Genomic DNA, 27,361 nt, shown 5'->3' with positions numbered 1-27,361 from the left:
GCCACATCCTACCTGCCTTCAGTTACCACTCAGTTAATCCCTATCATGGGATTAATTCACTGATTAGGTGAAAACTTTTCTAACCCTACCATTTCACCTCTAAACTTTCTTACATTGTCTAACACATGAGCTTTTGGGGGGCACCTCATATTCAAACAATTGCACAAATTTATCAAGTAATTTCTTTTAAAAATTCAATTCAGGATCCTGTTTGAATCTCACTCCAACTTCAAACAAATTTTTTATCTTTAATAATTACAATAATAACTTGTAATAGTTTTAAGATATAGTAGTTCCTTGAATAAGATCCTTCTTTTCCTCTGAAACCTCATAAGCCCAATCTTTACTGTCCACAGTCTTATTGGCATTCTTGTCTTCTAAGCTTCCACCAGGAATGCATATTAAGCACCACTTAAAACATTCTTGCTGGGCACAGTGGTGCACGCCTGTAATCCCAGGCTTAGGAGGCTGAGACAGAAGGACTGTGAGTTTGATGTCAGCCTCATCAACAGCAAGGTGCTAAGCAACTGAGTGAGACCCTGTCTCTAAATAAACTACAAAACAGGGCTGAAGATGTGACTCAGTGTTCAAGTTCCCTTGAGTTTAATCCCTGGTGCCTTTACCCCACAGAAAAGGAATATTGAAATACCAAAGTTCCCATAAAACTTATTAATATAATTAATATAGCTTCATAAATGTTATAATAGCATATTTAGATTATGAATATATGTGTGTTTTCTTATCACTATTCCAATCAATATAGGCCCTCCATAGTTGGATTCAAACAATGTCTCAATTATAATTTGTTCCTTGGATTAATAGTATCTTCTAAATGAATGTTAACATATTTTAATTAATGTTGGTGACTAATGAAATCCTCAAGTACTTGTACTGCACACCATGCAACACTGGATGGTCTTAAGTAAGCTAAGTTTCTAATACATAGCAGGCACTTAAATAACATTTTTATGAATTTGAAGCTTCTCCAATGCTCGTGAATGTAATGGGAACCTGTGACTTCTGTTTACCCATATGGCCTTTAAGTAGCAGATGCTTTGAGAAATTGACGAAAGGTATGAGTCATATTATCTGCAGAAATTTTCTAATTTTTTTCCATTTTGTCAAAACATTATATAAAAGAGTGATAGTTTATGGGTAACAAGATAAATGCTGGATTTGGAAAATCTGTGATATTTTTTTTCTGCTCACTATAATCTCTCTCTTTTGCCAATGGTTGTTAATGCTCAAATTAAAAAGTTGATAGGGTGTTGTCTCATTGTTTACAAATGTCCCACATATGAGACTGACATGGTTATTTTTCCTTTTATGTAAAACTAATTTGCAAAACCAGCGTCTTGAAAATTCATTGTTAAGTTTTAGCCTAACTAAAGTAACTCTTAAACGTTGTGACTTTCAGTAGCAAATATATTTTACATCACAACCCAGTAAGCACGTTTCTACAGTCTCTATTTCATGTTACATTAGTGCTAGATTTGGGGAATCTTTGGACATGCTGAAAGCTTCAGTTCTGTGTCTACAAAAATGTACATATTTTAAATGTTTTGCTCATTTCTTTTGATTTATCAGGTAACTCTCTGTAGAATTGCTAGGGCTCGCTTTCATCTCAGTCACTGTCTCTTCCCCCAAGTGACCATTTTCTTGTAATTCCTTGTTTAAGAAAAACAGAAATGTTTTATAAGAAAAAATATTCAGAATATTTCATTTGGGACACAGATAAAAAATAGAAGAATAAATACATTTACACATTTCTTAACAGGGATAAAGAAGTTCTGTGTTTGTGTGTGTGTGTGTGTGTGTGTGTGTGTGTGTGTGTGTGCGCGCGCGCACGCGTGCGTGCCTGCTTGCACATGTCTAAACAATGAAATGAAATGGAATGGTCCCCTGGTAACAATACACTGAGCACTGTTTCTCTTCTATCCGTGGAGGTTTTTTTCTATGCTTTCCTTTGTTTCTTAAAGGCTTCTAAGAGTTTCATGGATTCCCTACAATGGAAAATTTCCTTTTTCATCTGAAATCCCTAATAATATCCATTTGCAGAAATATTGTTATCTAGTCCTGTAATGTTGTCTATTCCCTAGAGTTTTGTTTGTACAACGGCCAAATTTTCTTGTTTCAGAAATTCTGGCAGAAGTCGACTGCAGAAAATTTGTCCTGAGTTGACTTTGTACCATTTCTACATTTCTACATGCCACTAACACTCCAAGTCTAGCAATAAGAGAGATTGTTTCATGGGGATCAAATAATTTTCTTATTATACATTTTGAAAATAAAAGGACCTGGCTCATCAGAAAAATCACTTGATTTAAAAAGATTTTTTTCTTAGACACTATAATGTACTTCAAAGTACCAAGGATTCTATTTGTATACAAGTTTCTAATTATGTAAGTACAACCTAGTATAGAAATAGTTTCTAATTATGTGACTAAAACCTAGAATCTGAAAAGCAGGCTAGTAAAAGAAGAATAAAGGAATTTCACAAGGCAGCTCTAAAAATACAGTATCTCTTACTTCGTTTTAAATGAGTCTTCTCTCTCCACAACTCATCCTGTGGAAGTTACTACATTTTATAAATATGTCCTGTGTCTAGCCTTGCTTTAAGATAAATTTTACAAGGTCCTGCTACTCTCTGAATATTTGTGTCCACCCAAATGCGTATGATGGAACTTAATCCCCAACATGATGGCATTCAGATGTGGTGATGTTGGGCAGTTATTAGTATAAGGGTTGACTCCTCATGAATAGGAATTAGTGCATCTATTAACAGACCTGGAGAGCTCGGAGAGCTAGCTAGCTAGCCAAGGCAGAGGTGTGAGGAAATCTCATCTGTGTGTTGCATTCATAGTGTGTCCAGTTCAGACTGATCTCCAAATCTGTCAATTAGAAGTTCTACTTTTTGTAAAGAACCTTTTAAAAAGGCAGGATCTTCAAATTTTTAATTTGATAAACTAGTAAAGAGTAAAAAACAAAAAAATCAAAAAACCCATGGTCCATACATAAAACTAAAGCCTATAGACATTTGTGTGGTATGAACTAAGAATGAAATACAGCTCTGTTTACCCAAATACCCTCCCATCAACCACACTCCACACAAGCACACATGAAGATACACATACCACTCTGCAGTTGTCTCCAGTGACCTTAAAATATTTTCTCTGAGCAGAATTTTATCATATTATTATTAACTGTTTTTTTTTTTTTTTTTTTTTTTCCTGTATCCTGGTTCAGCTGTTGACTTACATCAGGGTCTAAACATGTGAGAACTAAAACCATGTCTTTGATAGAAGTAATATTTTAAGGCATTTGATTCTTTCCTATGAAAGGTTAGGGTGGAATACTATTTTTAGGGACCTGGGGAAATGTAAGAAGCTACATGAAGATTTAGAGTAATTAGGAAGCACAAGAGAGGGGGCAAAATGGGACAAAAGGCATCAGGAGATACTTAAGACACATATCTCAGAGCCGCCTTGGGTTAATTCTGTAATCATTTGGCTTTAGAGCCTTACTTCCAAATGGTAACATATTTAAAATTCTGTGGCTGGAGGTAAGAGGAGATGAATGAAGCCACAGGCTATTTACTAAGGCTCAGGCTTCATACACAGCCAAGCAGGCTTAGAGAAAGGGCAGGGTATGAAGGAAGGGAACCGGGCATAGGTCCAATGAGAAGGACATGTGTAATGTTTGGTTGCAGTCCTTGACTGATGGGCTAGGGCAGTGCAGCCCTGGGCAGTTGCTGTCACGTGGTGATGATTTTACATCGGTATTCTGACATATCTAGTAGCAGCAGGAGGGAAAAATAAAATCTCTCTTCTGATGGAAATGGTTAGGGTATTCATGGAAGAGGAGCACAAATGCTCAAATTGGAAGGAGAAATGATCTTCAGGTGAAATCCCTGTACATTAGGGAGAAAAAAATCTCTGATGAGTGTAAGAAACCAGGACTTTGCTTCACTCTTTTATACCTCATCTTAGCAATGGTACCCTTTCTTGCCCATTAAAAACTGTTTGAGGCTTAATTCAGAATGACATCCCCATTTAGGCCATAAATGTTTGAAGCTTAAACTTAAAATCAAACTCTTCCGTCTCTTCACAACACGAGCAACCCCTAGGGCACTCCAAGTATTTTTATATGTATAAATTGCTTTTGCTGTTCAAAAGTTTTTAAAATTCAGCCTTTGTGACACAAAGGAATAGGCAAAGATATTAAAAGGGTGGTAATCTTAGCAAGCGCTGTAAATTCAGCTTATGTCAAGCTAACACAATTTAGTTCATATGTCTCATGGATCTAAGGCTCTTAAAAATAAAAGAAAAAAGAAAACTCATTACAACAGTGGAAAGCAATTTATAATGAAACCATCAGCAATAATTGTTTGTTTTAGTCTGTGAAGTGGTGGGGCACTTTCCTGTATGGATGGAATCACACTAAAAATAACCATGTTTTTGGTACATTTTCAAACATGATAGATTTCAGTGAATAAGCTGCCAATATAAGCTGTTCCATTCCAAAACAGACATTTCCATGAAATAAGAATAACTTTAAAACATGGCAACACCTTTTAAGTACAACTGTGGGCAATGTAGTGACTTTTAAATCAAATTTAAAGAATACTATTTATTGTAAAAACAAACAACAAAAAAATTTAACTCTGAATAACACTATCGCTTTTATCCAGATGTGCACCCCAACTTTTCCAGACATGACCTAATTTGTCTGCTCAACCTAAAGTAGATGTGGTTCTCTGTCTACTCAATATAATAAACAGCAACCTGCCATCATTCAGGATTTAGCCACATGGTAATCTCACCGTTCTCAGAGGGAAGATTTAAACAATGAAATTCTTAATCCTAGCAACTCTGGAGTGTTAGCAACTTAGTGAGACCCTGTCTCAAAATTAAAAAAAAAAGAAAAAAAAATTTGAAAAGTAAAGAAGGCTGAAAGCTGGAGGTACATTTCAGTGGTAGAGTACCCCGGGTTCAACCTCCAGTAACACACACACACACACACACACAAAATCCGAAAGGTTAAAAAAAAAGAAAAGAAAGAAAATTTTTAAAAATTCAATAAAACACAATCAAAATTGCATCTACAAAATAATGCAACAAAAGACACATTTTTCTCTTAGGAGTATTCCCCTAGTGACTACAAAATCTCATTTTATTGACAATTTTAACTAGTTTAGTTAGGTGGTTACCAAACCTACTGCCTATTAAGAAACAGCAGCTTTTAAAAAAGGAACAGGGCTGTGAAGATGAGCATGATGATAGCAATGAGAAGTGGCTGCAAGAAAGTTGACAGAAAATCTATAAAAGCCCACACAGAAACTCCAAAAGCATAAGAGCTGAGCTATTTAGTGGAGGTAAACAGACCTACAAACTTCTCTAATCTCTGAGGGAATCACTGGGCAGTAATTGGAAATCCTAGTGATGACCATAGGTCATTAGGGAAATGTTCCATTAAGTTCAGTAGTTTGATCAGTTTTAAGAAATTAAAAATATGCTTCATTTTAGAAAAAATTTCATTCAGAATAATCCTATTTTATAAAAGGGGTTGAAAGGCTAAACTTCTAGCCATCTTGTTATTTTTGTCAATCTGGACTGAGTCATAATCCAATATTTCAAATGACTCACACAAAATTAAGGAAGTAGTATAAAAATGTATTGATTGGGTAATAAGATTGTTCAAGCTTATTTAGTATATAACCAGTTTCAAAATCATCATTTCAAATAAAGTCAGTGGCTACTGGTGCCCCGTACCTAAATATATTTCAACCTTTTTCTAAGGTTTCAGGTTTAATTTTCCACATGCATCTATTTATTATGTGTCTTGGCCTCCATTTGTCCCCCAAAATTATACATAAAAATAAAATCCATCTCTACTTCCAGAAAAATAATATCCCTGGAGTAACATCACCAAATATTTTCAGATAGCATATTAAATAATAAAACCCCATTCATTTGCTTTGTTGTTTCAAATTCCCAATGCAGAGAGAAAAGGAAAAGAACTAGCCTACATTTTGGTGCAAGCAAAATACTAGTGTCAAATCATCTTTCAACAAACCCAAAAAGGATTTTCAGATTAAACACTGAAGTGTAGAGAGGGAGCCTCTATCAAGTACAGTATATTCTCATGCCCTTTAATCTGCTGTAGGGGAGGGCCTGAAACAATCCTTGTAAAATGGTAGATGTTGGCATTACAGTAAAAATTAGTTTGAATGAATGAATTTCAGTAGGGTACTGTATTTCCCAATCAACTGGATGAACAGATAGAGTCATAATTACAGTTCTAGCTCTAATTTTGTGATCTTGGGCAGGTATTGCATTATGTTTTCCAGGCTGTGGTATCCCACATCATAAAAAATGAAGACACTACATCTACAAGCCAACACTGATCTTATTATAAGCAGTAACCTTGTTGTAGAGTTGAAAATTGGGAATCTAATGACCATCAATAACCATTTGATTGTGCTAGTAGGCAAAGAGTTAAAAATCACGTAAAGAATTTTCTTTTGCACATAATATTCTATTCACCCTTATGACTGACTTTTGTGTCTCTTTCCATTATTAGAGGGGTGATAAAAAAAAAAAAAAAAACGGCTAATCTTATGGTAGGTGTTAATCAAGAAACATTTTGACAATTTATTCCTATAGATATTGTGTAGACATTGAACAAGAATGTACCTGTCAAGAGAAATGATATTTCTATTTCTCCCTAAAGAGAGAGAGAATACTATGGAAAAGAGGGAGATTTAGCAGGTACTTACATAAAATTCCAAGATAAGTCCAATTTAACAAAAAGTTTAATATATCTCCTTTGTTTTAACAAGGTACTAGCATTTAAGAACCTAATTTAGATTTCCCATATCTTAGAAACAAATAAACTTATAAAAAAGTAAGAAACTTTGGTGGGTAAGTTTGTATTATGATTTCAATTGTCTTAGTATGTACTATTGTTTAGCCCACTTATAAGTTCCTATATCAGTCACATTACTTTTATTGATTTCTTATATTTTTTACTTTTGCTAGGCAAGTGCTCTACCACTGAGCTACATCCTCAGTGATTTCTTATTTCTTTATAGTTTGTTTTGTATTGTTACAGATTTCAATTTCCTGAGTACTAAGTATATCATGTATACTTTATTTTGTTCTATAGTGAAGCAATTATTTACCATTAATCTAAATGTTAGCTACGTTTTTAAATTCTAATAATTTCCCCTAGGTTTTCAAAAACAAATCAGTCTCCTTTCAATACCTTGAAAGGGTATTATGGTGATGTCTCTGAGTATATTGTGGTTTGACATATTAAAGGGAGAAGAGTTTTGCATATTCTTCACAGAGCAACCTAATTGAAGAAGGAAAAGATATTAATATTTATTGAGGAAACTAGTGTACATCAGAAACTCTCTAGTTGGCTTATAGATGTGTTTTAATATTTTGATCATAACAATACTTTGAGATAGACATTATCTCCCTCAAAAAAAAAAAAAAAAAAAAGACTCAGAAGGCCTATTTATAGAAAGTACCATACCTAGGAGGTAAGGCCATGTCTTCTCCAAAGTCGATGTTTTTTCACTGTATGATGCTGTCTCTTGGCATTGTTAATTGTCCTATGTGGCATGCTATTGACTAGAATCATCTAAATTATTCAGTATCTCTATATTGGTTAGATGCAGAGAAAGGGGTTAGATGACAAATATATACTTTTCGCTGGTAAGACAAAAATAAACAGCTATATTATTTGCAGTCCATGTTTCTTGCATATTTTGGTCCTAATTGTATATTTCTCCTCATTGCTTTCAAAACGTAAAAGAATTGAAGGTGTGTTACAAAATAGGTTTATTTACATGCTATTTTGGCAAATGGCTGAGTTTTTACTATTAGTATGTCAAATATGACAATTTTCTCTGTCTTCCCCTTTAAAAGTACATGGAATTTATCAATGGCAGTTGAGCTTGCATGTTTGTGGAGTGTGAATATAAATATCATTATACATCTAAAATTTTCAATCACTTCATTTGTTCTATAGTACATTAAACTGATTTAATGGGAAATTAAACTGCTTTCTTGCTGTTTTAACCATAAAATGTTTTAGATTTATTTCAAGGCACAGCTTGTGCTGGACCAAAGTTATCTCTAGTCTAATGGAGTCCAGCCTTGTATTTTATTTTTATAATCCTTCCATATTTCTGCAAAATTAAAAATGCTAAGTAATACTAAAAGGAAAAAGATGGATCTTAGTAAGAACACATTTAATGTTAAGAATGTATCCAAAAGTGGTTAGCAAGCATTGGTTTTGAAAGCTTGTGTTCATTTATTTTGCATAATTTAGATCTATTTGCAATATAAAATAAAAGAATATTGAAAAATTGAAAAGATCTATGCCATATGTATATATTCATAGCCAACAATTCACTAAAAATAAAAGAAAAAGACAAGATTCGGACATTATAGTTTGAAAAGGTTTATTGATTTAACTAGTCTATTCTATATCCAAGAAATGATTATCTCCTCACATGCTTTCTATATTGTATCAAAGCCTATTTCCAAGTTTTTTATTATAAGTAATGAAATAGACCACATTTCTCTTAAAGTGTGTTCATGAGTATCTGCTTGGCATTACAGTTAAACTATTTTTTCTTAGTGTAAAATTGATAACAGAGTAGCTCCTCTACAGCCTTTGTAGGACCTTACACACACAGGCACATATGTGCACATTTAAAAGATGAACTCGTACATGACAAGCATCCCTTCAAGCATCCCTATAGAAGTAATTTGTCTAACTTAAAAGTATTCTCCAAATAACTTGACCACCCCAGCCCTACCCTGTTGCCTGCACATACTCATTATTTTGAGGTACAAGCATTTCTTCTATGCCTATCATCTGTCAACATGGGTTGTTTTGCATTAGGAAATGGTTTTCTTTAACTTAGGTCCTTTGAAACAAGCTTATTCAATTAAAGAGCAACATATTTAAAAGTATCTTAGGATAAAGATTAAATATAAATGATTATCAGTTTACAAGACAATTATACTGTAGTTGAAGAGGTTTTGAAAGAGACTGAATTTTGGGACCCCCATCTAAAATTGGAAACGGCATCCTCTTGCTGAGAAAGGAAAACAAAAAGGCTGCAACCCCCAACCCAGACAGGTGCCAAAGATGGGAGTGGAGATTGCCCCTTCAGACTTAAGAGGTTGGTTAACTAAATCTACATATGTATACTGTATTGTTTTTGTTTCTGCAAATTTTAATTGCTTCTGTGGGTCTGGGAGTGGGGGACAAGACATCTAGCTGATTTTTCTTTGATGTGATGAAACTGTATCAAGCTTGCTTTTCCTTTTCCGTCTTTTGTCTGTTCTTATGCTGGCAGGTGGCTGAATCCAGACAGCTAGGATCCAAGGTCCCTGGGCTGGGCTTCCAGTAACAATTCTGCAGAAAGCTTTATTCCATAGGTCTTCCAGAGAGGAAGAGGAGACCTAGGTGGGGCCTGCAACACTTTAGGAAAGGGCTAAATGAGAATATTAGGAATCCGATTTGCCTATTGCTGGGGATAACTGAAGTCATGGGTAGGAAAGAGAGAAAGCATATCTAAGAGGTTTGCTAATTTCAAAACCTTGCCTAATTTTTTTATTGTGGTAAAAAACCTACAGAAATTTTACCATGTCAACTATTTTCACCAGTACAGTTCAGGGGTGTTAAGTATATTGTTGTGAGACAACTGCAATGTTTTTGTTTTGAATCAGAAACTCTGTACACATTAAGCAACAATTTCCCTCCACACCCTCAACACTGGTAATCATCATTCTATTTTGTGTTTCTATGAATTTGACTACTTTAGATACCTTATATACATGAAATGATATAGTATTTGTCTATTTGTGGTTAGCTTATTTTATTTAGCATGATGTCCTCAAGGGTCATCCTATCACTAAATTTTGCCTAATTTCAGTATTACCCATATGTAAATCATCTGATTTGACTTGTGTCTTGTTAAATATTCCATAGCAGTTTGGTGTGCCTTTGTGCCTGCAAATAGGTCTTTCTGCATGTTGTACATTTAGTTCTTGGTATTTTGAACTGTAAAACTTTCCATTAATAAATATATACTTAGGCTATACAAATAAATGTTACAAATATTTAATAGACTTTAAGCCTTTAAATTCTGAAATATTTCTTGTGGAAAAAGCAAGAACGGAATGTGTTGTTTCTGTGTAAATTTGTACTTTCAGTTCTAGTGTCATTGGACCTTTGCCAAAAATGGATCTATTCTTATCAAATCTAGTCCCTTCCTGTTCTGTAAGAAACACTAAGGAAAGATACTTTCAACTCACTTTTCTTTTATCAAAAAATGTGAATAATCCATCCCACCTCACTCTTAATCTGTAGGCCCAAAATTTTTCTACGTAGCTTATTCAATAAACTTAACCTCCCAGTATTCCCAGAATTAACTTGAAACATATTTGTCTATATTTATCTGATATTAAAAACCAGTATTTTAAGGTAAAGTTTTGTCAGAGTAACCTTCATTGATAGCTATATTTTTATTTCTGTCTCACTTTTTAAACTCCCAACAGATTTTTCCTGTGCTGCTCCTCTTAGGTCTCCTATTATTTATTTCCTATTTCTTCCACCTTTTGAATATTGTATTTCATTTATTTTGCCATGAGCAAAACCTCTTACATTTTCCCAGCTACCATCTCATTCTGTGTTCAGTACCTCGGTTTATAACCCCTGGGCCTATCATTATGAGTCGTCTCTCTTCTTACAGGTGTTTTCAACACTCGCCAATCTTTTATCATTCACTATAATCATTTATATTCAGCTTATTGCTTGTTCCAGATTTCTATACCATTTTTAGGTTAAATAGAAGTCTTCCTTACTCTAAACTGTTAGAACTTTAAAACTTGAGCTTATAAAATAATTTTTATTAATAGGTTACCAAGATTTTAGGCATTACTTTTGGTAAGAATATGCTATTTTTCTGAAATATTTCACTAATTTTTTTATTCCTTTGTTGAGCAATTGGATTTTACTTTTTGGATCTTTACAATTCTGCATCCAATAGAGTAATATGATTGGTGAATCTTCCCAGGACAATGTTAACAGAAAAAAAAAAAAATCTTCAAATACTGTGTGTATAATGAAATTTTGGAGCCCAACACACTTGTTATCCTTCTGAGAATTAGATGTTTCTAATTTTCCTCAGGTAACACTGAAGACTCTTTTCTGTGTCTACTATCTACCTTTCCACACTATCCATAGCTACTAGGAGGAATGAAGCAGCAATATCATAACAGTAACACACAAACCACCACAGCCGCCACAACATAGCACCACCCACTGTGAGGACACAGAGAGCACAAGGAACAACTTTGGGAATTCTTTTTTTCCTTCAAGTTGCATTAAGTTAACTCTTAAATGAGTGAATTTTCCTTGCCTGAACCATTTGGTCAATACACAAGCAGGGGATGTGATACAGTTGAAGGTAGGAATGCAACCTTTCCCCTTTCCCTTTAGATAAAGGCCTTAAAAACAAACAAACAAACAAACAAACAAACAAACAAAAAACTGTGATAACTCCTAAGATAAGTCTATGAGAAAATCTAAAGTTTCATGCCTGTGAATGTATTTTAATTTTTAGATTCTCCTTTGGGAAAGAAAGGTTGAAAAATAAAGGTAGTTCATCTATTTGACATTGCTCTTTTGAATTAGAAATGTACAGCAATGAATTGAATACATATTTCACATACCATTTCTTTATCTTAAGCCATCCTTGTGGTAAAATTTTAGCTAACAAATAAAGTGATGAAATATTCAAAAAGTAAAACTGGAATAACTATAGAAAAGTCTTATTTGGCTTTACAGAGCTAAGAATAGTTATAAAGACAGTTGCCCTACATATATTTTAGGACACAAATGTTTGGAATGTAATGAATGACAAAGGAAAGGGAAAAACTGCTGAACCCACTGTCTCTGAATGTCATTATAAAGACATGATATGCCAAGCATGTGAATTAAGAGCTTGAGGCTCCTTGGAGGTTTGAAGCATTGTAATTATCTATAACACAGTATTAAAGAAGAGATCTATATTTTAGACCCAATCTTTTGTGAATAGATTATTTTTTAAAGAAATAGTTCATGTTCGAGGGAAAGTTATTTAGACTGCTCATGATTTGGTGATTGAACTTGAAAATAGTTATTTACTTTTTCTCTCCCTTGAAGATATTTTAGCTGATCATTATTTGAAAGGTTTACCCTCCCACTCACCCACATCAGTGTTTTCATGTGAAAAATATCACATAATCAAACTCTGCATGTATCAAAAAAATAATACTATTATCCAAGAAGTGAGATGGGAAAATTATGGGTGAGCTTACAGAGTATTAGGTGGGGTAAAATTGTTTTCAAAACTATTAGCACATGGAAGTTGATGAGCTAGAAATCAGAGATTATCCTAATCAGTAGAAATCTTTTCCATTATCAGAGCAGTATTAAGGAGATAACAGACCTTTCAGTGGAGAGGAGAAAAATGCAGGTTTGTGAAAGTTCATAGACAGGACTTCAACCTGGAAAATAAAAAAGCTTTATTTGCATATGATGCTGTTCGAGACACTGAACTGCATAAATTCATGACCATTAGTAGTTTTCAAACAGTTTCATGCAACATGTATACATTTATTAGTATACCTCATACATTTTAGAGGAGAGGAGTTAAGCATTGGAGCAGAAGCAGTCCAATATAAACAGTAATTCCCGATAAGTTTATCTCTGAGCTGGGATTCCCAAAGGCTAATCTCTTTACATTTCCATGTGTAATCATTGCCTTCTCCCATTTTGACAAGCATCATTGAGATCTTGAGAGCAATTTCTTCTCTTTATCTGTGAAACTTCAGTAACTTTAGTATAAACAACAAATGTCTTATTTTCACAACTCAAAGGTGTTTGTTTGACAGTGAAGACTTGTGCATCCTGTAGTCTGCTGTTTAAGGTTAACTTTTATGTTTGGGTATTCCATAAGAGGAGAAATGGAATTTATCTGCCCAAGGAATGTGCCTACAGCTTTTCATGTTTTCTTTTATTTCTATATTGTCTTTCAAGGAGTCTAAAGATATGTAGCTATCATCTGGGGAATGCTAGGAAGTAGAAAGTCTCTTAGTTTGGGTATACCCAGATTTTTCCTGATGTGTTTGGATACCATTAGATTATTTTAAATACACTGATAATTCTCAGTCTCTATCATATTATTTAGAGAGTATGTATTTTTATGTGTCTTATAAGTAGGTTGATTGTGCTCTGCAAGAAGATGCATCTGCCGTTCATTATGATATTTTGTAGTGTTCATAAGGTAATGCAGAACAATTGTTCAATTACTTTCTTAGTACATTAATGTGATATAATTTCTCCGACTTTTAAAAAATGGTTTATGTAGCTGGGTGCAGGGACGCAGGCCCATAACCCCAGTGGCTTGGGAGGCCTAAAACAGGAGGATCATGAGATCAAAGCCAGCATCAGCAAGAACAAGGTGCTAAGCAACTCAGTGAGACCCCATCTCTAAATACAATACAAAATAGGGCTGGGGATGTGGCTCAGTGACCAAGTACCCCGGAGTTCAATACCTAGTACCCCCCAAAATGCTTTATGTACATGTAAAATTTATCCTGTGGAACTAAATGAGTGTCTAGAAATTATCAGTGTTTAAACTAATTTTTAATTTGTGGAAATTCATTGAGGTTTCCTAGAAAAAAACATATTGAATACTACTGGCTAAAGCCAAAGGAAATTCGTAGCTAGTTGAATCTTCACTGTTCCTGAAATAAATATCAAAAAGAAAAAGAAGTAAATCTACTGTGACACCCTATTTGTTTTTCCCTTGCAATTAAGAATACACCTAAGCAAAGAACATTAACATGTTGTAGAGAAAGAAAATGACTCAGTTCAATACAGCTTATTATTTGTCAAGAAAGTCAATCCATTTAGGATTTGTACAGAGGAGATTGTGAGATAATGTGTATATTATATGTGGTAACAAAATGCATAGTGAGAAAATCTTATGTTGACAATAACATTAAAATAAAAAAAAGGATTGTTTTGTTTTGCTTGGGCAGGGAAAGAGGATACATAGAGGCCAAATCTCAGCAAGAGGTACATGGTCAGACAGACTAAAATTAAAATTCTAAAACCTTTTCATAAGTTTATTTTATGCTAGAGTATTCTACTCTCCTGTCCCCCATGTTTTAATGTATCATTGGTTCCCGTGTGCCACATTAATGCACTCTTTAAGGACTGGTCATGGCCCTGACTCTGAATGTGTCATGGAATATCTTGATATTCATCACCAACTTCTCTGGACTTTCAGTTTTATCTCAGACAGACAGAGGCTGGAGATCTTTCTTTTTAAATATTCAAAATGGTTGGTGGCTCTCCTAGAGGAAAATGAGTGAGTCAGAGTCCCTTTAGTTGATGATTTCATTTTACTATGGTTGTGAATGTGATAAATGCACCTGTCTCTAGAGAATGAAACTGCCAGCTTCAGGGAGTGCAAATGTGACTGTAACTGCCTCAATTTCAGTGAGTTATTATTCTCAGAATCTGTTCTGCTTGTACTGGGATAGTTGGTGCAGAGATTGTTGAAACCTATATATGGAAATCAGAGGATAAATAAAGGGACATCCATGGAAAAGAAAAGTTGACTTATCTATAATTTTCTGTGTTTCTTTTTGATTAATACTTACATGACACTGATAAAAAGTTTACTTTCATAATTTCATAATTAATATCTGTACCAAAGAGAGAATGTTCTGGGACTGGCATGGGCCTTGAGAAACTCAAACCATCACATATACCAAATACATTGCTTGCAAACTCAGTTTTCTAAGATGTTGCCCTGGGAATTACAGAATTACATTTTGACACACTGGTTCATTTTACTTATGAGTACTTTTGTACATACACAGAAAACTTTACCTATGTTCTTTCCTGTCTCCAGGGCTTCCATTTCAAAATGTTCCTTACTTATTACTTCTTTAGGCAGGGTGTATTTGGTTCTTCTTGTTGTAGTCTAAAATTGCATCAGTCAACAGGGTATCGAAGTAAATGAATTTGAGTGCTGAAATGAAATATTTTAGCTTTGGAATTTTTCATTTTCTACCACAGCTCTTGAGTATGTAAAAATTGGGAATATTTCTGATATTTTACCTGTGAATTTAGTAGTGAGTATAGTGAGTACCACTGACTAGGCTTTTGAGCATATACATATATAAGGTATAATGAAATACACAGTCACCTCTGACCCAGCTATTCTCTGTGCTCTGGGAGATTTTCTTCTAGCAAAGTTGGTGAGCAGTGACTAATTTCTTCAGAGCCCTTTCCATTCAGGTGAACATTATCTGAGTTGATGGTGGGTTTTTCCCCCTTTTGTGTATGTTATTATCTATTATCACTAAGAAAGTTATGAGCTACTATACTCAGTAGGATATGAACCAAATTGGACAAAAACTTAAAGTATCTGGACTCTGAGTGATAGATAGTCTCTGAAATCCTGGAAATCATATCTAAGGCTAGAAGTAAGAGATTTTGCAGTTCCTCCCCATCTTACTTTTGTTACCTGTAAAGTGAGCATAACAGTGATGATGATTTATAAATATTTACAATGCCAGATGAATATAGTAAGCATATGTTAGACAAACAATTTTTCAAAGTCATAAAACTAAAGCATGATACATAACTGTAGTAAGATATTAAATGGTACCCTCATGATTTGCAAGGGATCATATACTATCATGCCTTATGTTTTCATAGGATAAGAATCAGAGAATCTCTTAGCTAAATGGAATTTTGGAAAGAAGTTGAGCAAATGTCTACTGGGTGCTTGGATTCCCTCCATTGCTTCCAGACACACACAGTTACTTCTATGATATCATAGACATCATTATTCCCAGGGCCACCCACTCTTACATGGTTCTGATTGTTCAAATAGTTTCTTTACATATTCGACTTCCAACCTACTAATTTGAGATTTGTATTAAAAGCTGACCGTATTTTTGGATCACAGCTAAAGAGAAGAAGAGTAGGGAACAATACAGATTTAACTCTTGGCTCTGTGGGATATTTGTTCTAGTAGTGCAGGTTATCCTTATCATGGTGATAATTTCCCAAATCACATGTCCAGAAAAAAAAAGAGTCCTTTATTCTTTCTTGGATGTTTCCATTCAAAGATTTGAGTTGTATTCCTTGTCCCAAAACAATCTAAGACAAACTAAAACCTTTTTTGTTCATTCTTTGAAATTCAGTATATACAACTTTTAAAATTGAGAACAATGTGTTAGAAAATTAAACTTTTAATAGTCACCAGTGATCAATATTCTAGTTGCAAGTATGATTAAGTATTCAGAGAGACTCTTATAACGAATTTACTATCCAAATCTTACATCTTAATCTAGATAAACATAATAGGTAGGCAGTTAGATTCTTTACTCTGGATAGTGCCTGCCTTAAGGATAATCTGACTTTGGGATTTTTCAGCTTTATAATAATGTCAAACCACACACTTTCAATGGCGACCATACTTGAATTTTGATCTTTTCCTGGGCTATGTTATAGCAACTCACAATGCTGGGCAGTGCCAGTGTGCTGCAGTTCCTAGTCATCCAGGAAATCACTAAAGTAAACAATGGATACTCTGCAATGGACTGTGTTGCTGATTCGGTATGTTGGGTACTTTAGGTGTATTAATTGCATTTTTATTTAGGATATGTTAAATTTCTGATGGATTTAGCAGAATATAACCCCCTTGTAAGTCAAGGAATATCTGTAAAGTAAAAAATGTTTTTCATGACAATTGACTGGAATGAATGGTTATTATCATTTGAGCACAAAAAAATGTCATATTTATTTGGACTCTAGCATCCATTTATGAACAATAAATGTTTCCCAAACTCTAGTCATTCACATATCACATTATTATTTTTGCTACATTTGTATACTATAGGCACGATACTTTTCTAAACTTTTTTAAAAAATAAACTTATTTTAAAATGATGACATTATATTAAAGATTTAAGGTACTAATTACATTTTCAATTTACCTTTAAAATATATAATTATTAAAAAAATTAAAATTTCAATATGGAGTCATTTCACATATCACATTTTATAAAATATTTGGCTAGCATTTTTCAGGTTTTCTAGTTTATTCCTTTCCAAATTCAGTGACTCACTGTTTTTCATTATCTGTCTTTCCATACAGTTACTATATAATTTAGCAAGTTGCTGTTAAGAGGTTTCATGTAACTATGAGGATACCTACATGATAAAACTATTTATTCTATAACCATAAATAAATGCATCATTGAAAACTCTGAACTTTTTGTCTTATTTTACCCTAATCATTCTTTAAATATAGTCACTTTATCTCAGACAGTTGTGAAAAAGAATGTGTATGTGTGGAGGGCGTAGATGATGAGTGAGTGGTTCCAGAAAAAAAGAACCTCAATTTGCATTCAAAACAACTACCTTTGGATATCTGAGGGGTAATGTCTATTTCAGGGTCAAACTGCCAAACTGAAGCTCATTTCTTTTTTATCATTAAAATATTTTTAAATACCATCTGTGAGAACATATGTGAAAAGTTATATTGGAAAAAAAAATTGCATTCTCAATTTCCCTCACTTACATTCTCAGATGTGACTTGATCTTATATGCCCTTCAAAGTAGGCTTGGTTGAAAAATTAGAAAAAAATAACATGAAGTGAGAAGAAATAAAATTCAAGCCAAATTAGGTAACACTTGTTACTTTGGCTTTTTCCAGCAAGTCAATTAAAAATGCTCTGAATTATCAATCAGTCTAAATATCTTCAAATATTAAAAAGAGAGTATGAGTCCAACCTCATATTCTGTAGTATTTTAATTTTGTTTAAAATAGATTTCATTACAGTAAAGGACATAGTTACATTGTGTAACAAAATAGGGGTATTATAGAAACTGAAATTTTGACTCTGTCTATAATTTCTCTATAATTTATTCCTCCCTTTCCAAACTCACAGTCATTTCCTGATATTTCAATTGTGAACGTCTATAAGTTAACTTTTATTGATGGTGTTTATTATCACAATCAGCCTTCTTTTTTCTAGACAGAAATGCCTTCCAATTCTTTTCTAGTACTTTTCTAACTCTTCTAGTGTCTGTTCAAATACCATCTCTTCAATGAAGTCTTCCCTACTCTCCCTTTCCCAACACAGTGAGAAACAAACTCCCCTTTTTGAAAAATGGCATGAATTTATCTCTACCTCTCATATATTTACCATTTCCCATTATTTTCAAATGTTGAGACTCATAAGAATCTCTACCTGATTTTTATTTGTTTCTCTAGTTAGGTAGCACATAACCATATATATGTATGTTGCCAAGTGTCAAAAGAATGTTTGGCAACTGACTAAATAAAGTAACATGTAGAGGAAATACTTTAATTATATTCCATTTTCCTTAATGATTGTATACAATTTATTCATCCAGGTTTCTATATATCTCTCATTCTGTTCCATAGCATGGCAGACCTGCAAAGATATGTAAATGAGTTATTCAAAAGCTTATTTTCTTAGCAAAGTCTTGGTCCTTAAGTAATTATCTAGTGTTGTCTTCTGATAGATATATTATGGGTCTATTTTTCAGGTGGTTAATAATCTTCATTGTAAAGAGCCTTTTCCTTACAGTCAATGTATACTAATTTTGCCTTTACTTGTTGAGTCAGTCAGGTAGAACAGAATCTTAAATCTCTTACCATGTACTATAGCCCTCCTTATTAAATGGTTGTATGTGTAATGATGTTTATCTATTGAAAATTATGTTTAAATCTCACCAGAAAGTATGTGCAAAATTAGTTTGAAACGTAACATATAGTAATACTATCTTATTATTACCAATAGCAGTCTTTTCTTAACTTCCAGTTTTATCCTGTACTCACAGTTTCTAACCTTCTTTTCATTTTTCTTTCCCCATATGACAGAATGGAGAGACCTTAAGCCAGGAAGCATGTCTTAAATATTGGTCTTTGTATCTCTAATGACTAATATGGTTCTTGACAGTGGGTATGTTTTCAGTAAATGTTTGTTAAACGTATAAGCAATGAATAAAAATGTGGGAGATATAGAATCCTGGGTACCTGGACCAATAACATCAGGCAAAAATTTAGACGATTACATTGGTTCCCACTGTTCACTTCTGAAAAATCTGCAATGGAAGTGGAAAGGTTCACCTTCTTTAACACTTCCATTGTAAATCCAAGCCAAACCTAAAATGAGGAATTGATTTCTCAGTGATCCTTCTCAATTGGCTCTAAAGAGCCTTTAACCATAGCAAGCTTTTAATAATCCAGGTTTAAATTCTGTTTACTTTCCCAGGTTAAAAAAAATGAATATGGAAAAGTATATATATATAGGTTCCACACATACCTAATATAATCTCAGAGCAGATACTTCTTAAAGCAAGAAGTCATTCTGGAACCTAAAACGAATTGGAAACATAAAAGTGGAACTATAGTAAATTGATGTCTTGAAAACTTTTCAATTACAAATATTTTCACTGTTTGAAAGCAAAGAAAAATTATTTGCTCATAAGCAAAGTAAAAAATAAATAGAATGGAATTTTTTTAATATTTGCATTTATTCATTTAACTTTTAAAACACTACTATAATTGAATATTAAAACAAAAACAATAGCAAGTAGTGAGCATATTGTGATTGTTATCCTTCACTCATGCACTACTACATATAAAATGCATGCAGTGAGTGTTATTCACTAGCCCCATTAAGAGGTTTGACACTGAACACTACCCCTGGAATGATGTTCATCATCCTCATATACTTCTTCATTATAATGGCACTGTCTTTCCTGATTTGGATCAAAGTCCACCAGGTCTACCTATTCAATTTCATCAGTCTCTTCTACTTCCTTACGCTCAGGTAGAAGTTTTTCCAGCAATGAGTTTGTCAGGAAAGAGAAAAACATCTTCAGGAAAGTTTACCTTAAACTCAATGATTAGGTGGACCTTTTCGTATGGTCTATGATAAATTGGCATACCTTCATTTAGCATACACTGTCTATCTCCATGCTTGACAGTCTGACCTGGATGAGAGGTGATGACTATGGTTGGATTACCAAGAGGGGATACTGGCTTCTGGAAGCCACACAATGCTTCCACCAGTTGTATGTCCATACACATGAAAAGGTCTTCTCATTGCATAAAAACAGGATGGTCCTTCTGATCTAACCAATTATAATATCTCCTGTTTCCAGTCCTGGATCTTGGTCTCCTTCACCATGGAATGTTATCTTCTGTCCATCTTTCATGCTGTTGTCAATATGAACTTCTAGAATCTTCTCTCGAACTATTTTCCTTCCATTGCAGCTTTTTCATTATCTTTAGGACTGATGCGTTCCCCATGGCCCTGGCACTCCACGCACACTCTGTATTGGCTGAGCCATTCCAGGTCCTATCTGATGAATTCTTATTTGCATGCCAGTACCTGGGCAGTTAGTATAGCACTCTACTGATCCTTTCTTATCACTTTGGCCTTCACATTTGTCACAAATCACATTCTTTTGTAGAGCTGGTTTTCTTTTTGCACCATTATGTAAATCTTCTAAAGTTCCCAAGAGCTGATGTACAGCATTTTTACCTCTTCTGTTTGCATCCTTCCTCCTCCTCCAAAACACATACCAAAGATGTCCATGGGAGAGCCAAAACCACCATCTGCTCCACCTTCCTCAATTGCCTGTTCTCCTTTATCATATAATTCCCTTTTTTTGACATCAGAGAGAGAACTTCCTAAGCTTGAGAAATCCGGTTAAACTTTTTTCTTTCATTTGAATTCTTATCAGGGTGGTACTTCACGTCCAGTTTCCAGTAAGCCATTTTCAGTTCTTCCTGGGTGGCGTTGGGTTTGACCCCCAAAGCATCACAGTAAATGCTTTCTTTCACCGTTTTCTGCAGCCAGAGAGTGGGCTGGGGCTGATGAGGGGGACTGGGAAGGAGCACATACTGTGTGCAGCTCTGGCAGCCATCACTTCTCTGCCTCTCACCGAGTATTCTGGAAAGTTCCCAGAATGGAATTATTTTTAGGCAAATGTTGTCTTCCCTAAACAATTTTGTACACAAATATTGAAATTATCTTTTTATGATATTATCTTCACTTCTTCACAATCTAAAAAATATTATTTTAATTTGTGTGAATCTCTAAATTGATGGAAAGATGATCTTTCTATACGGACCTTTTTTTTGACTTCTGATGACAGTGGATAGTCATGGGATTAGAAAGTTTTGTTCATTCAAGCATGTCTTTTTAAATTTTTTTATAATAAGCAATGGATTTAACGCTGAATTATACTAAAATAAATTTCACTTTCTTTTTTTTTCAGGTTTATTTATTTATTTTTATTAAAAATCATAAATTTACATAGGGCAATGTTGTTTAATTCATTCTGTTATTTTTTTCCCTTTCCCCCCACCCCTCCCACCCCTCTTTTCCCTCTATACAGTCCTTCCTTCCTCCATTCTTACCACCCTCCTTATCCCAAACCCTAAACCTAACCCTAACCCTAACGCTAACCCCTCCTACCCCCCATTATATGTCCTCATCCGCTTATCAGCAGGTTCATTTGTCCTTTAGTTTTTTGAGATTGGCTTATCTCACTTAGCATGGTACCCTCCAATTTCATCCATTTGCCTGTAAATGCCATAATTTTATCATTCTTCATGATGGAGTTATATTCCATTGTATATATATGCCACAGTTTCTTTATCCATTCATCAACTGAAGGGCATCTAGGATGGTTCCACAATCTGGCTATGGTGAATTGAGCAGCTATGAACATTGATGTGGCTGTATCTCTGTAGTATGCTGATTTTAAGTCTTTTGGGTATAGGCCAAGGAGTGGGATAGCTGAGTCAAAAGGTGGTTCCATTCCAACCTTTCTGAGGAATCTCCATACTGCTTTCCAGAGTGGCTGCACTGATTTGCAACCCCACTGGCAATGTATGAATGTACCTTTTTCCCCACATCCTCGCCAACACCTGTTGTTGCTTGTATTCTTGATAATCACCATTCCAATTGGGGTGAGATGAAATCTTAGGGTAGTTTTGTTTTGCATTTCTCTTATTACTAGAGATGTTGAACATTTTTTCATATATCTGTTGATTGCTTGTACATCTTCTTCTGTGAAGAGCCTGTTCATTTCCTTACCCATTTGTTGATTGGATTATTTGTATTCTTGGTGTAGAGTTTATTGAGTTCTTTATAGATTCTGGAAATTAGCACTCTATCTGAAGTATGAGTGGCAAAGATATTTTCCCACTCCGTAGGCAATCTCTTCACATTACTGATAGTTTCCTTTGCTGAGAGAAAGCTTTTTAGTTTGAATCTATCCCAGTTGTTGATTCTTGCTTTTATTTCTTGTGCTATGGGAGTCCTATTAAGGAAGTCTGATCCTAAGCCAACAAGTTGAAGGTTTGGACCTACTTTTTCTTCTATAAGATGCAGGGTCTCTGATCTGATTCCAAGGTTCTTGATCCATTTTGAGTTGAGTTTTGTTCAGGGTGAGAGATAGGGGTTTAATTTCATTCTGTTGCATATGGTTTTCCAGTTTTCCCAGCACCATTTGTTGAAGAGGCTATCTTTTCTCCATTGCATATTTTTGGCACCTTTGTCTAGTATGAGAAAATTGTATTTATTTGGGTTTGTGTCCATGTCCTCTACTCTGTACCATTGATCTACCTGTCTATTTTGGTACCAATACCATGCCGTTTTTGTTACTATTGCTTTGTAATCGACTTGAAGATCTGCTATTGCGATACCCCCTGCTTCACTCTTTCTACTGAGGATTGCTTTAACTATTCTGGGTTTCTTACTCTTCCAGATGAATTTCATAATTGCTTGCTCTATTTCTGTAAGGTACATCATTGGGATTTTAATTGGAATTGCATTGAATCTGTGTAGCACTTTTGGTAGTATGGCCATTTTGACAATATTAATTCTGCCTATCCAAGAACATGGGAGATCTTTCCATCTTTTAAGGTTTTCTTTAATTTCTTTCTTTAGTGTTCTGTAGTTCTCATTGTAGAGGTCTTTCACCTCTTTTGTGAGTATTTTATTTTTTTCGCTGCTATTGTGAATGGGGTAGTTTTCCTAATTTCTCTTTCTGAAGATTCATCACTTAGGTATAAAAATGCGTTGGATTTATGAGCATCGATCTTGTAACCTGCTACTTTACTAAATTCACTTATGAGTTCTAAGATTTTCTGGTGGAATTTCCAGGTTCCTCTAAATATATAATCATGTCATCGGTGAACAGGGATAGTTTGAGTTCTTCTTTTCCAATTCGTATCCCTTTAATTTTGTTGGTTTGTCTAATTGCTCTGGCTAGAGCCTCAAGAACGATGTTGAATTGAAGTGGTGGAAGAGGGCATCCCTGTCTTGTTCCAGTTTTTAGGGGGAATGCTTTCAGTTTTTCACCATTTAGAATGATATTGGCCATGGGCTTAGCATAGATGGCCTTTACAATGTTAAGTAATGTTCCCACTACCCCAATTTTTTCTAGTGTTTTGAGCATGAAGGGATGCTGTATTTTATTGAATGCTTTTTCTGCATCTATTGAAATAATCATGTGATTCCTAACTTTTAGTCTGTTGATATGGTGAATGACATTTATTGATTTCCGGATGTTGAACCAACCTTGCATCCCTGGGATAAAACCCATTTGATTGTGGTGCACTATCTTTTTAATATATTTTTGTATGCGATTTGCTAAAATTTTGTTGAGAATTTTTGCATCGATGTTCATTAAAGATATTGGTCTGAATTTTCTTTCCTCGATGTGTCTCTGTCTGGTTTAGGTATCAGGGTGATATCAGCTTCATAGAATGATTTTGGGAGGGTTCCCTCTTCTTCTATTTCATGGAATACTTTGAGAAGTATTGGAATGAGCTCTTCTTTAAAGGTTTTGTAGAACGTGGCTGAGAACCCATCTGGTCCTGGACTTCTCTTTGTTGGTAGGCTTTTGATGACTTCTTCTATTTCATTGCTTGAAATTGATTTATTTAAGTTGTGTATGTCCTCCTCATTCAGTTTAGGTAATTCATATGTCTCTAGAAACTTGTTGATGTCTTCGAGGTTTTCTGTTTTGTTGGAGTATAAATTTTCAAAATAGCTTCTAATTATGTTTTTGTATTTCACTCGTGTCTGTTGTGATATTTCCTTGTTCATTCCGAATTTTAGTAATTTGAGTTTTGTCCCTCTTTCTCTTTGTTAGTGTGGCTAAGGGTTTATCAATTTTGTTTATTTTTTCAAAGAACCAACTATTTATTTTGTTAATTTTTCTGATTGTTTCTTTTGTTTCAATTTCTTTGATTTTGGCTCTGATTTTAACTATTTCCTGTCTTCTACTACTTTTGGTGTTGGTCTGCTCTTCTTTTTCTAGGGCTTTGAGCTGTAGTGTTAAGTTGTTTATTTGTTGATTTCTACTTCTTTTGTTGAATGCACCCCATGAAATAAATCTTCCTCTAAGTCCTGCTTTCATAGTGTCCCAGAGATTTTGATATGATGTGTCTTTGTTCTCGTTTACATCTAAGAATTTTTTAATTTCCCTCCTGATGTCTTCTGTTATCCATTCATCCTATAATAGTGTATTATTTAATCTACAAGTATTGGGGAAGTTTCTGTTTTTTTATTCTGTCATTTATTTCTAATTTCAATCCATTATGATCTGATAGAGTACAAGGTAGTATCTCTTCTTGTATTTGCTAACAGTAGCTTTCTGTCATAAAATATGGGCTATTTTAGAGAAGGATCCATGTGCTGCTGAGAAGAAAGTGTATTCATTCTTTGTTGGATGGTATATTCTATATAAGTCGGTTAAGTCTAAATTGTTGATTGTGTTATTGAGATCTATGGTTTCTTTATTCAATTTTTATTTGGAAGATCTATCCAGTGGTGAGAGAGGTGTGTTAAAATCGGCTAGTATTATTGTGTTGTGGTCTATTTGATTTCTGGAATTGAGAAGGATTTGTTTGACGTACACGGATGAGCCAATGTTCGGGGCATAGATATTTATGATTGTTATGTTTTGCTGATTTATGCTTCCCTTAAGCAGCATTTAATGTCCTTCTTTATCCCTTCTGACTAGTTTTGGCTTGAAGTCCACATTATCTGAAATGAGGATGGGTACTCCAGCTTTTTTGCTGTGTCCGTGTGCTTGGTATGTTTTTTCCCATCCTTTCACCTTTAGTCTATGGGTATCTCTTTCTATGAGATGAGTCTCTTGCAGGCAGCAAATTGTTGGATTTTTCTTTTTAATCCAATCTGCCAGTCTATGTCTTTTGATTGAAGAGTTCAGGCCATTAACATTCAGGCTTATTATTGTGATATGATTTGTATTCCCAGTCATTTGACTCATTTTTGTTTTTTGACATGATTTGGTTTCTCCTTTATTTGGACATTCCTTTAGGCTATTTCCTCCTGTTGCTGATTTGCATCATTGTTTTTCATCTCTTCCTCATGGAATATTTTACTGAGAATGTTCTGTCATGCTGGCTTTCTTTTTGTAAATTCCTTTAGCTTTTGTTTATTATGGAAGGATCTTATCTCATCATCAAATCTGAAAGTAAGTTTTGCTGCGTATAAAATTCTTGGTTGGCATCCATTTTCTTTCAGGGCTTGGTAAATGTTGTTCCAGGCCCTTCTAGCTTTTAGGGTCTGGATTGAAAAATCTGCTGATATTCTTATTGGTTTCCCCCTGAATGTAATCTGATTCTTTTCTCTCGTGGCCTTTAAAATTCTGTCTTTATTTTGAATGTTAGGTATTTTCATAATAATGTGCCTTGGTGTAGGTCTGTTGTAATTTTGCATATTTGGAGTCCCATAAACCTCTTGTACTTGGTTTTCCATTTCATTCTTCAGATTTGGAAAATTTTCTGATATTATTTCATTGAATAGATTGTTCATTCCTTTGGTTTGTTTCTCTAAGCCTTCCTCAATCCCAATAATTCTTAAATTTGACCTCTTCCTCTTCATGATATCCCATAATTCTTGTCGATTCTGTTCATGATTTCTTACCATCTTTTCTGTTTGGTCAACTTTGTTTTCAAGATTAAATATTTTGTCTTCAATATCTGAGGTTCTGTCTTCCAGGTGTTCTATCCTATTGGTTATCCTTTCTATGGAGTTTTTAACTTGGTTTGTTGTTTCCTTCATTTCAAGGATTTCTGTTTGTTTTTTTTTCAGTATCTCTAACTCTTTATTGAAATGATCTCTTGCTTCCTGTACTTGCTCTTTTAACTGTTGATTGGTGTGATCATTTAATGCCTGCATTTGTTCTTTCATCTCCTCATTTTCTTTCCTGATTGTTTTAATGATGTACATTCTGAACTCCCTTTCTGACATTTCTTCTGCTGTGCTGTCATTGGGTTTTATTGATATAGTATCTAGGTTTGTTTGGGACATTTTCTTCCCTTGTTTTCTTATATTGGTCAGATGTCAGTGGGACTCTGTTATATTGCAGATTTCCTCTATTTGCTTATAGTGTCCGTATAGATTTCCAGTGTATCACCTCCCAGCCTTCAGTAGCCTGAAGTCTTGGAGTAACTTGATAATGCAGTGCTTCCGAAGAAAGCTGCCCCTAGCCCACTACTGGTTTCAGGGCTTGGAGCTGGCTCTGTGTGGAAAGGCTCTCACTGGGGGGCCTGCTCTGAGAAGCTGGCCGTGTGGGAGGAGCCCACCGCTGGAGTACCCAGTGCTGCCTGGAGAAGACTCTAGCTGCCCTGCTCTACTCTAATAAGCCGATTGAATCCCGGCCTGCCCCTCAGGCCGAGCTTCACCGGGTGGGGGAGACTCACCCCGTGGTTCTATTTTAGTCTGAGTCTCTCAATGCCTCCCCTTCTTGAATCCTGGGTTCTGGAGCAACTGGAGATGCAGTCACCCTCTAATCCACCATCTTGGAGCGCCCCATAATTTTCACTTTCTGATTCATGAAATACTTCATGATCATTTTTACCAAACAAATATATTATTGGTCAGGTTGATTGAAGCAAATTAAAACAACATTTACCAAACTATAATTATTAGTAATGATAGCCTTAATATTATGAAAATTTCATTCAAAATACTTTTATATCTAGAAATTTAATTTTAATCAGTAATATTACTAATTTAATGATAAGGGGAATTTGGTATTTTTTTCCTAGATGAAAAAACTAAAACAAAGAAAGATTAGGGAAATTCATAAGCTTGAAAAATATGTTTAAACTTTTTTTTTTTTTTTTGGAAGATAGTCATCTTCTTGTAAAAATCTTCCTACTGGAACA

At 34.5% G+C, this 27,361-nt stretch overlaps 1 protein-coding gene and 1 pseudogene across 6 annotated transcripts in view; one reads left to right on the top strand and one right to left on the bottom strand.

Moving 5' to 3' along the window:
* LRP1B (LDL receptor related protein 1B) overlaps positions 1–27,361 on the top strand; it is a 1,899,381-nt gene that overhangs the window by 570,506 nt on the left and 1,301,514 nt on the right. The window lies entirely within an intron of this gene.
* Positions 19,686–21,151, bottom strand: LOC306658151 (dnaJ homolog subfamily A member 1-like; annotated as a pseudogene). The gene has a single exon. The product of its transcript is annotated as a dnaJ homolog subfamily A member 1-like (transcript).

Source organism: Sciurus vulgaris, assembly GCF_902686455.1.
Source record: "Sciurus vulgaris genome assembly, chromosome: 3".
NCBI lineage: Eukaryota > Metazoa > Chordata > Mammalia > Rodentia > Sciuridae > Sciurus > Sciurus vulgaris.
The sequence above is the reverse complement of the archived record's forward strand: the minus strand, read 5'-3'. Positions and strand labels throughout refer to the sequence as shown.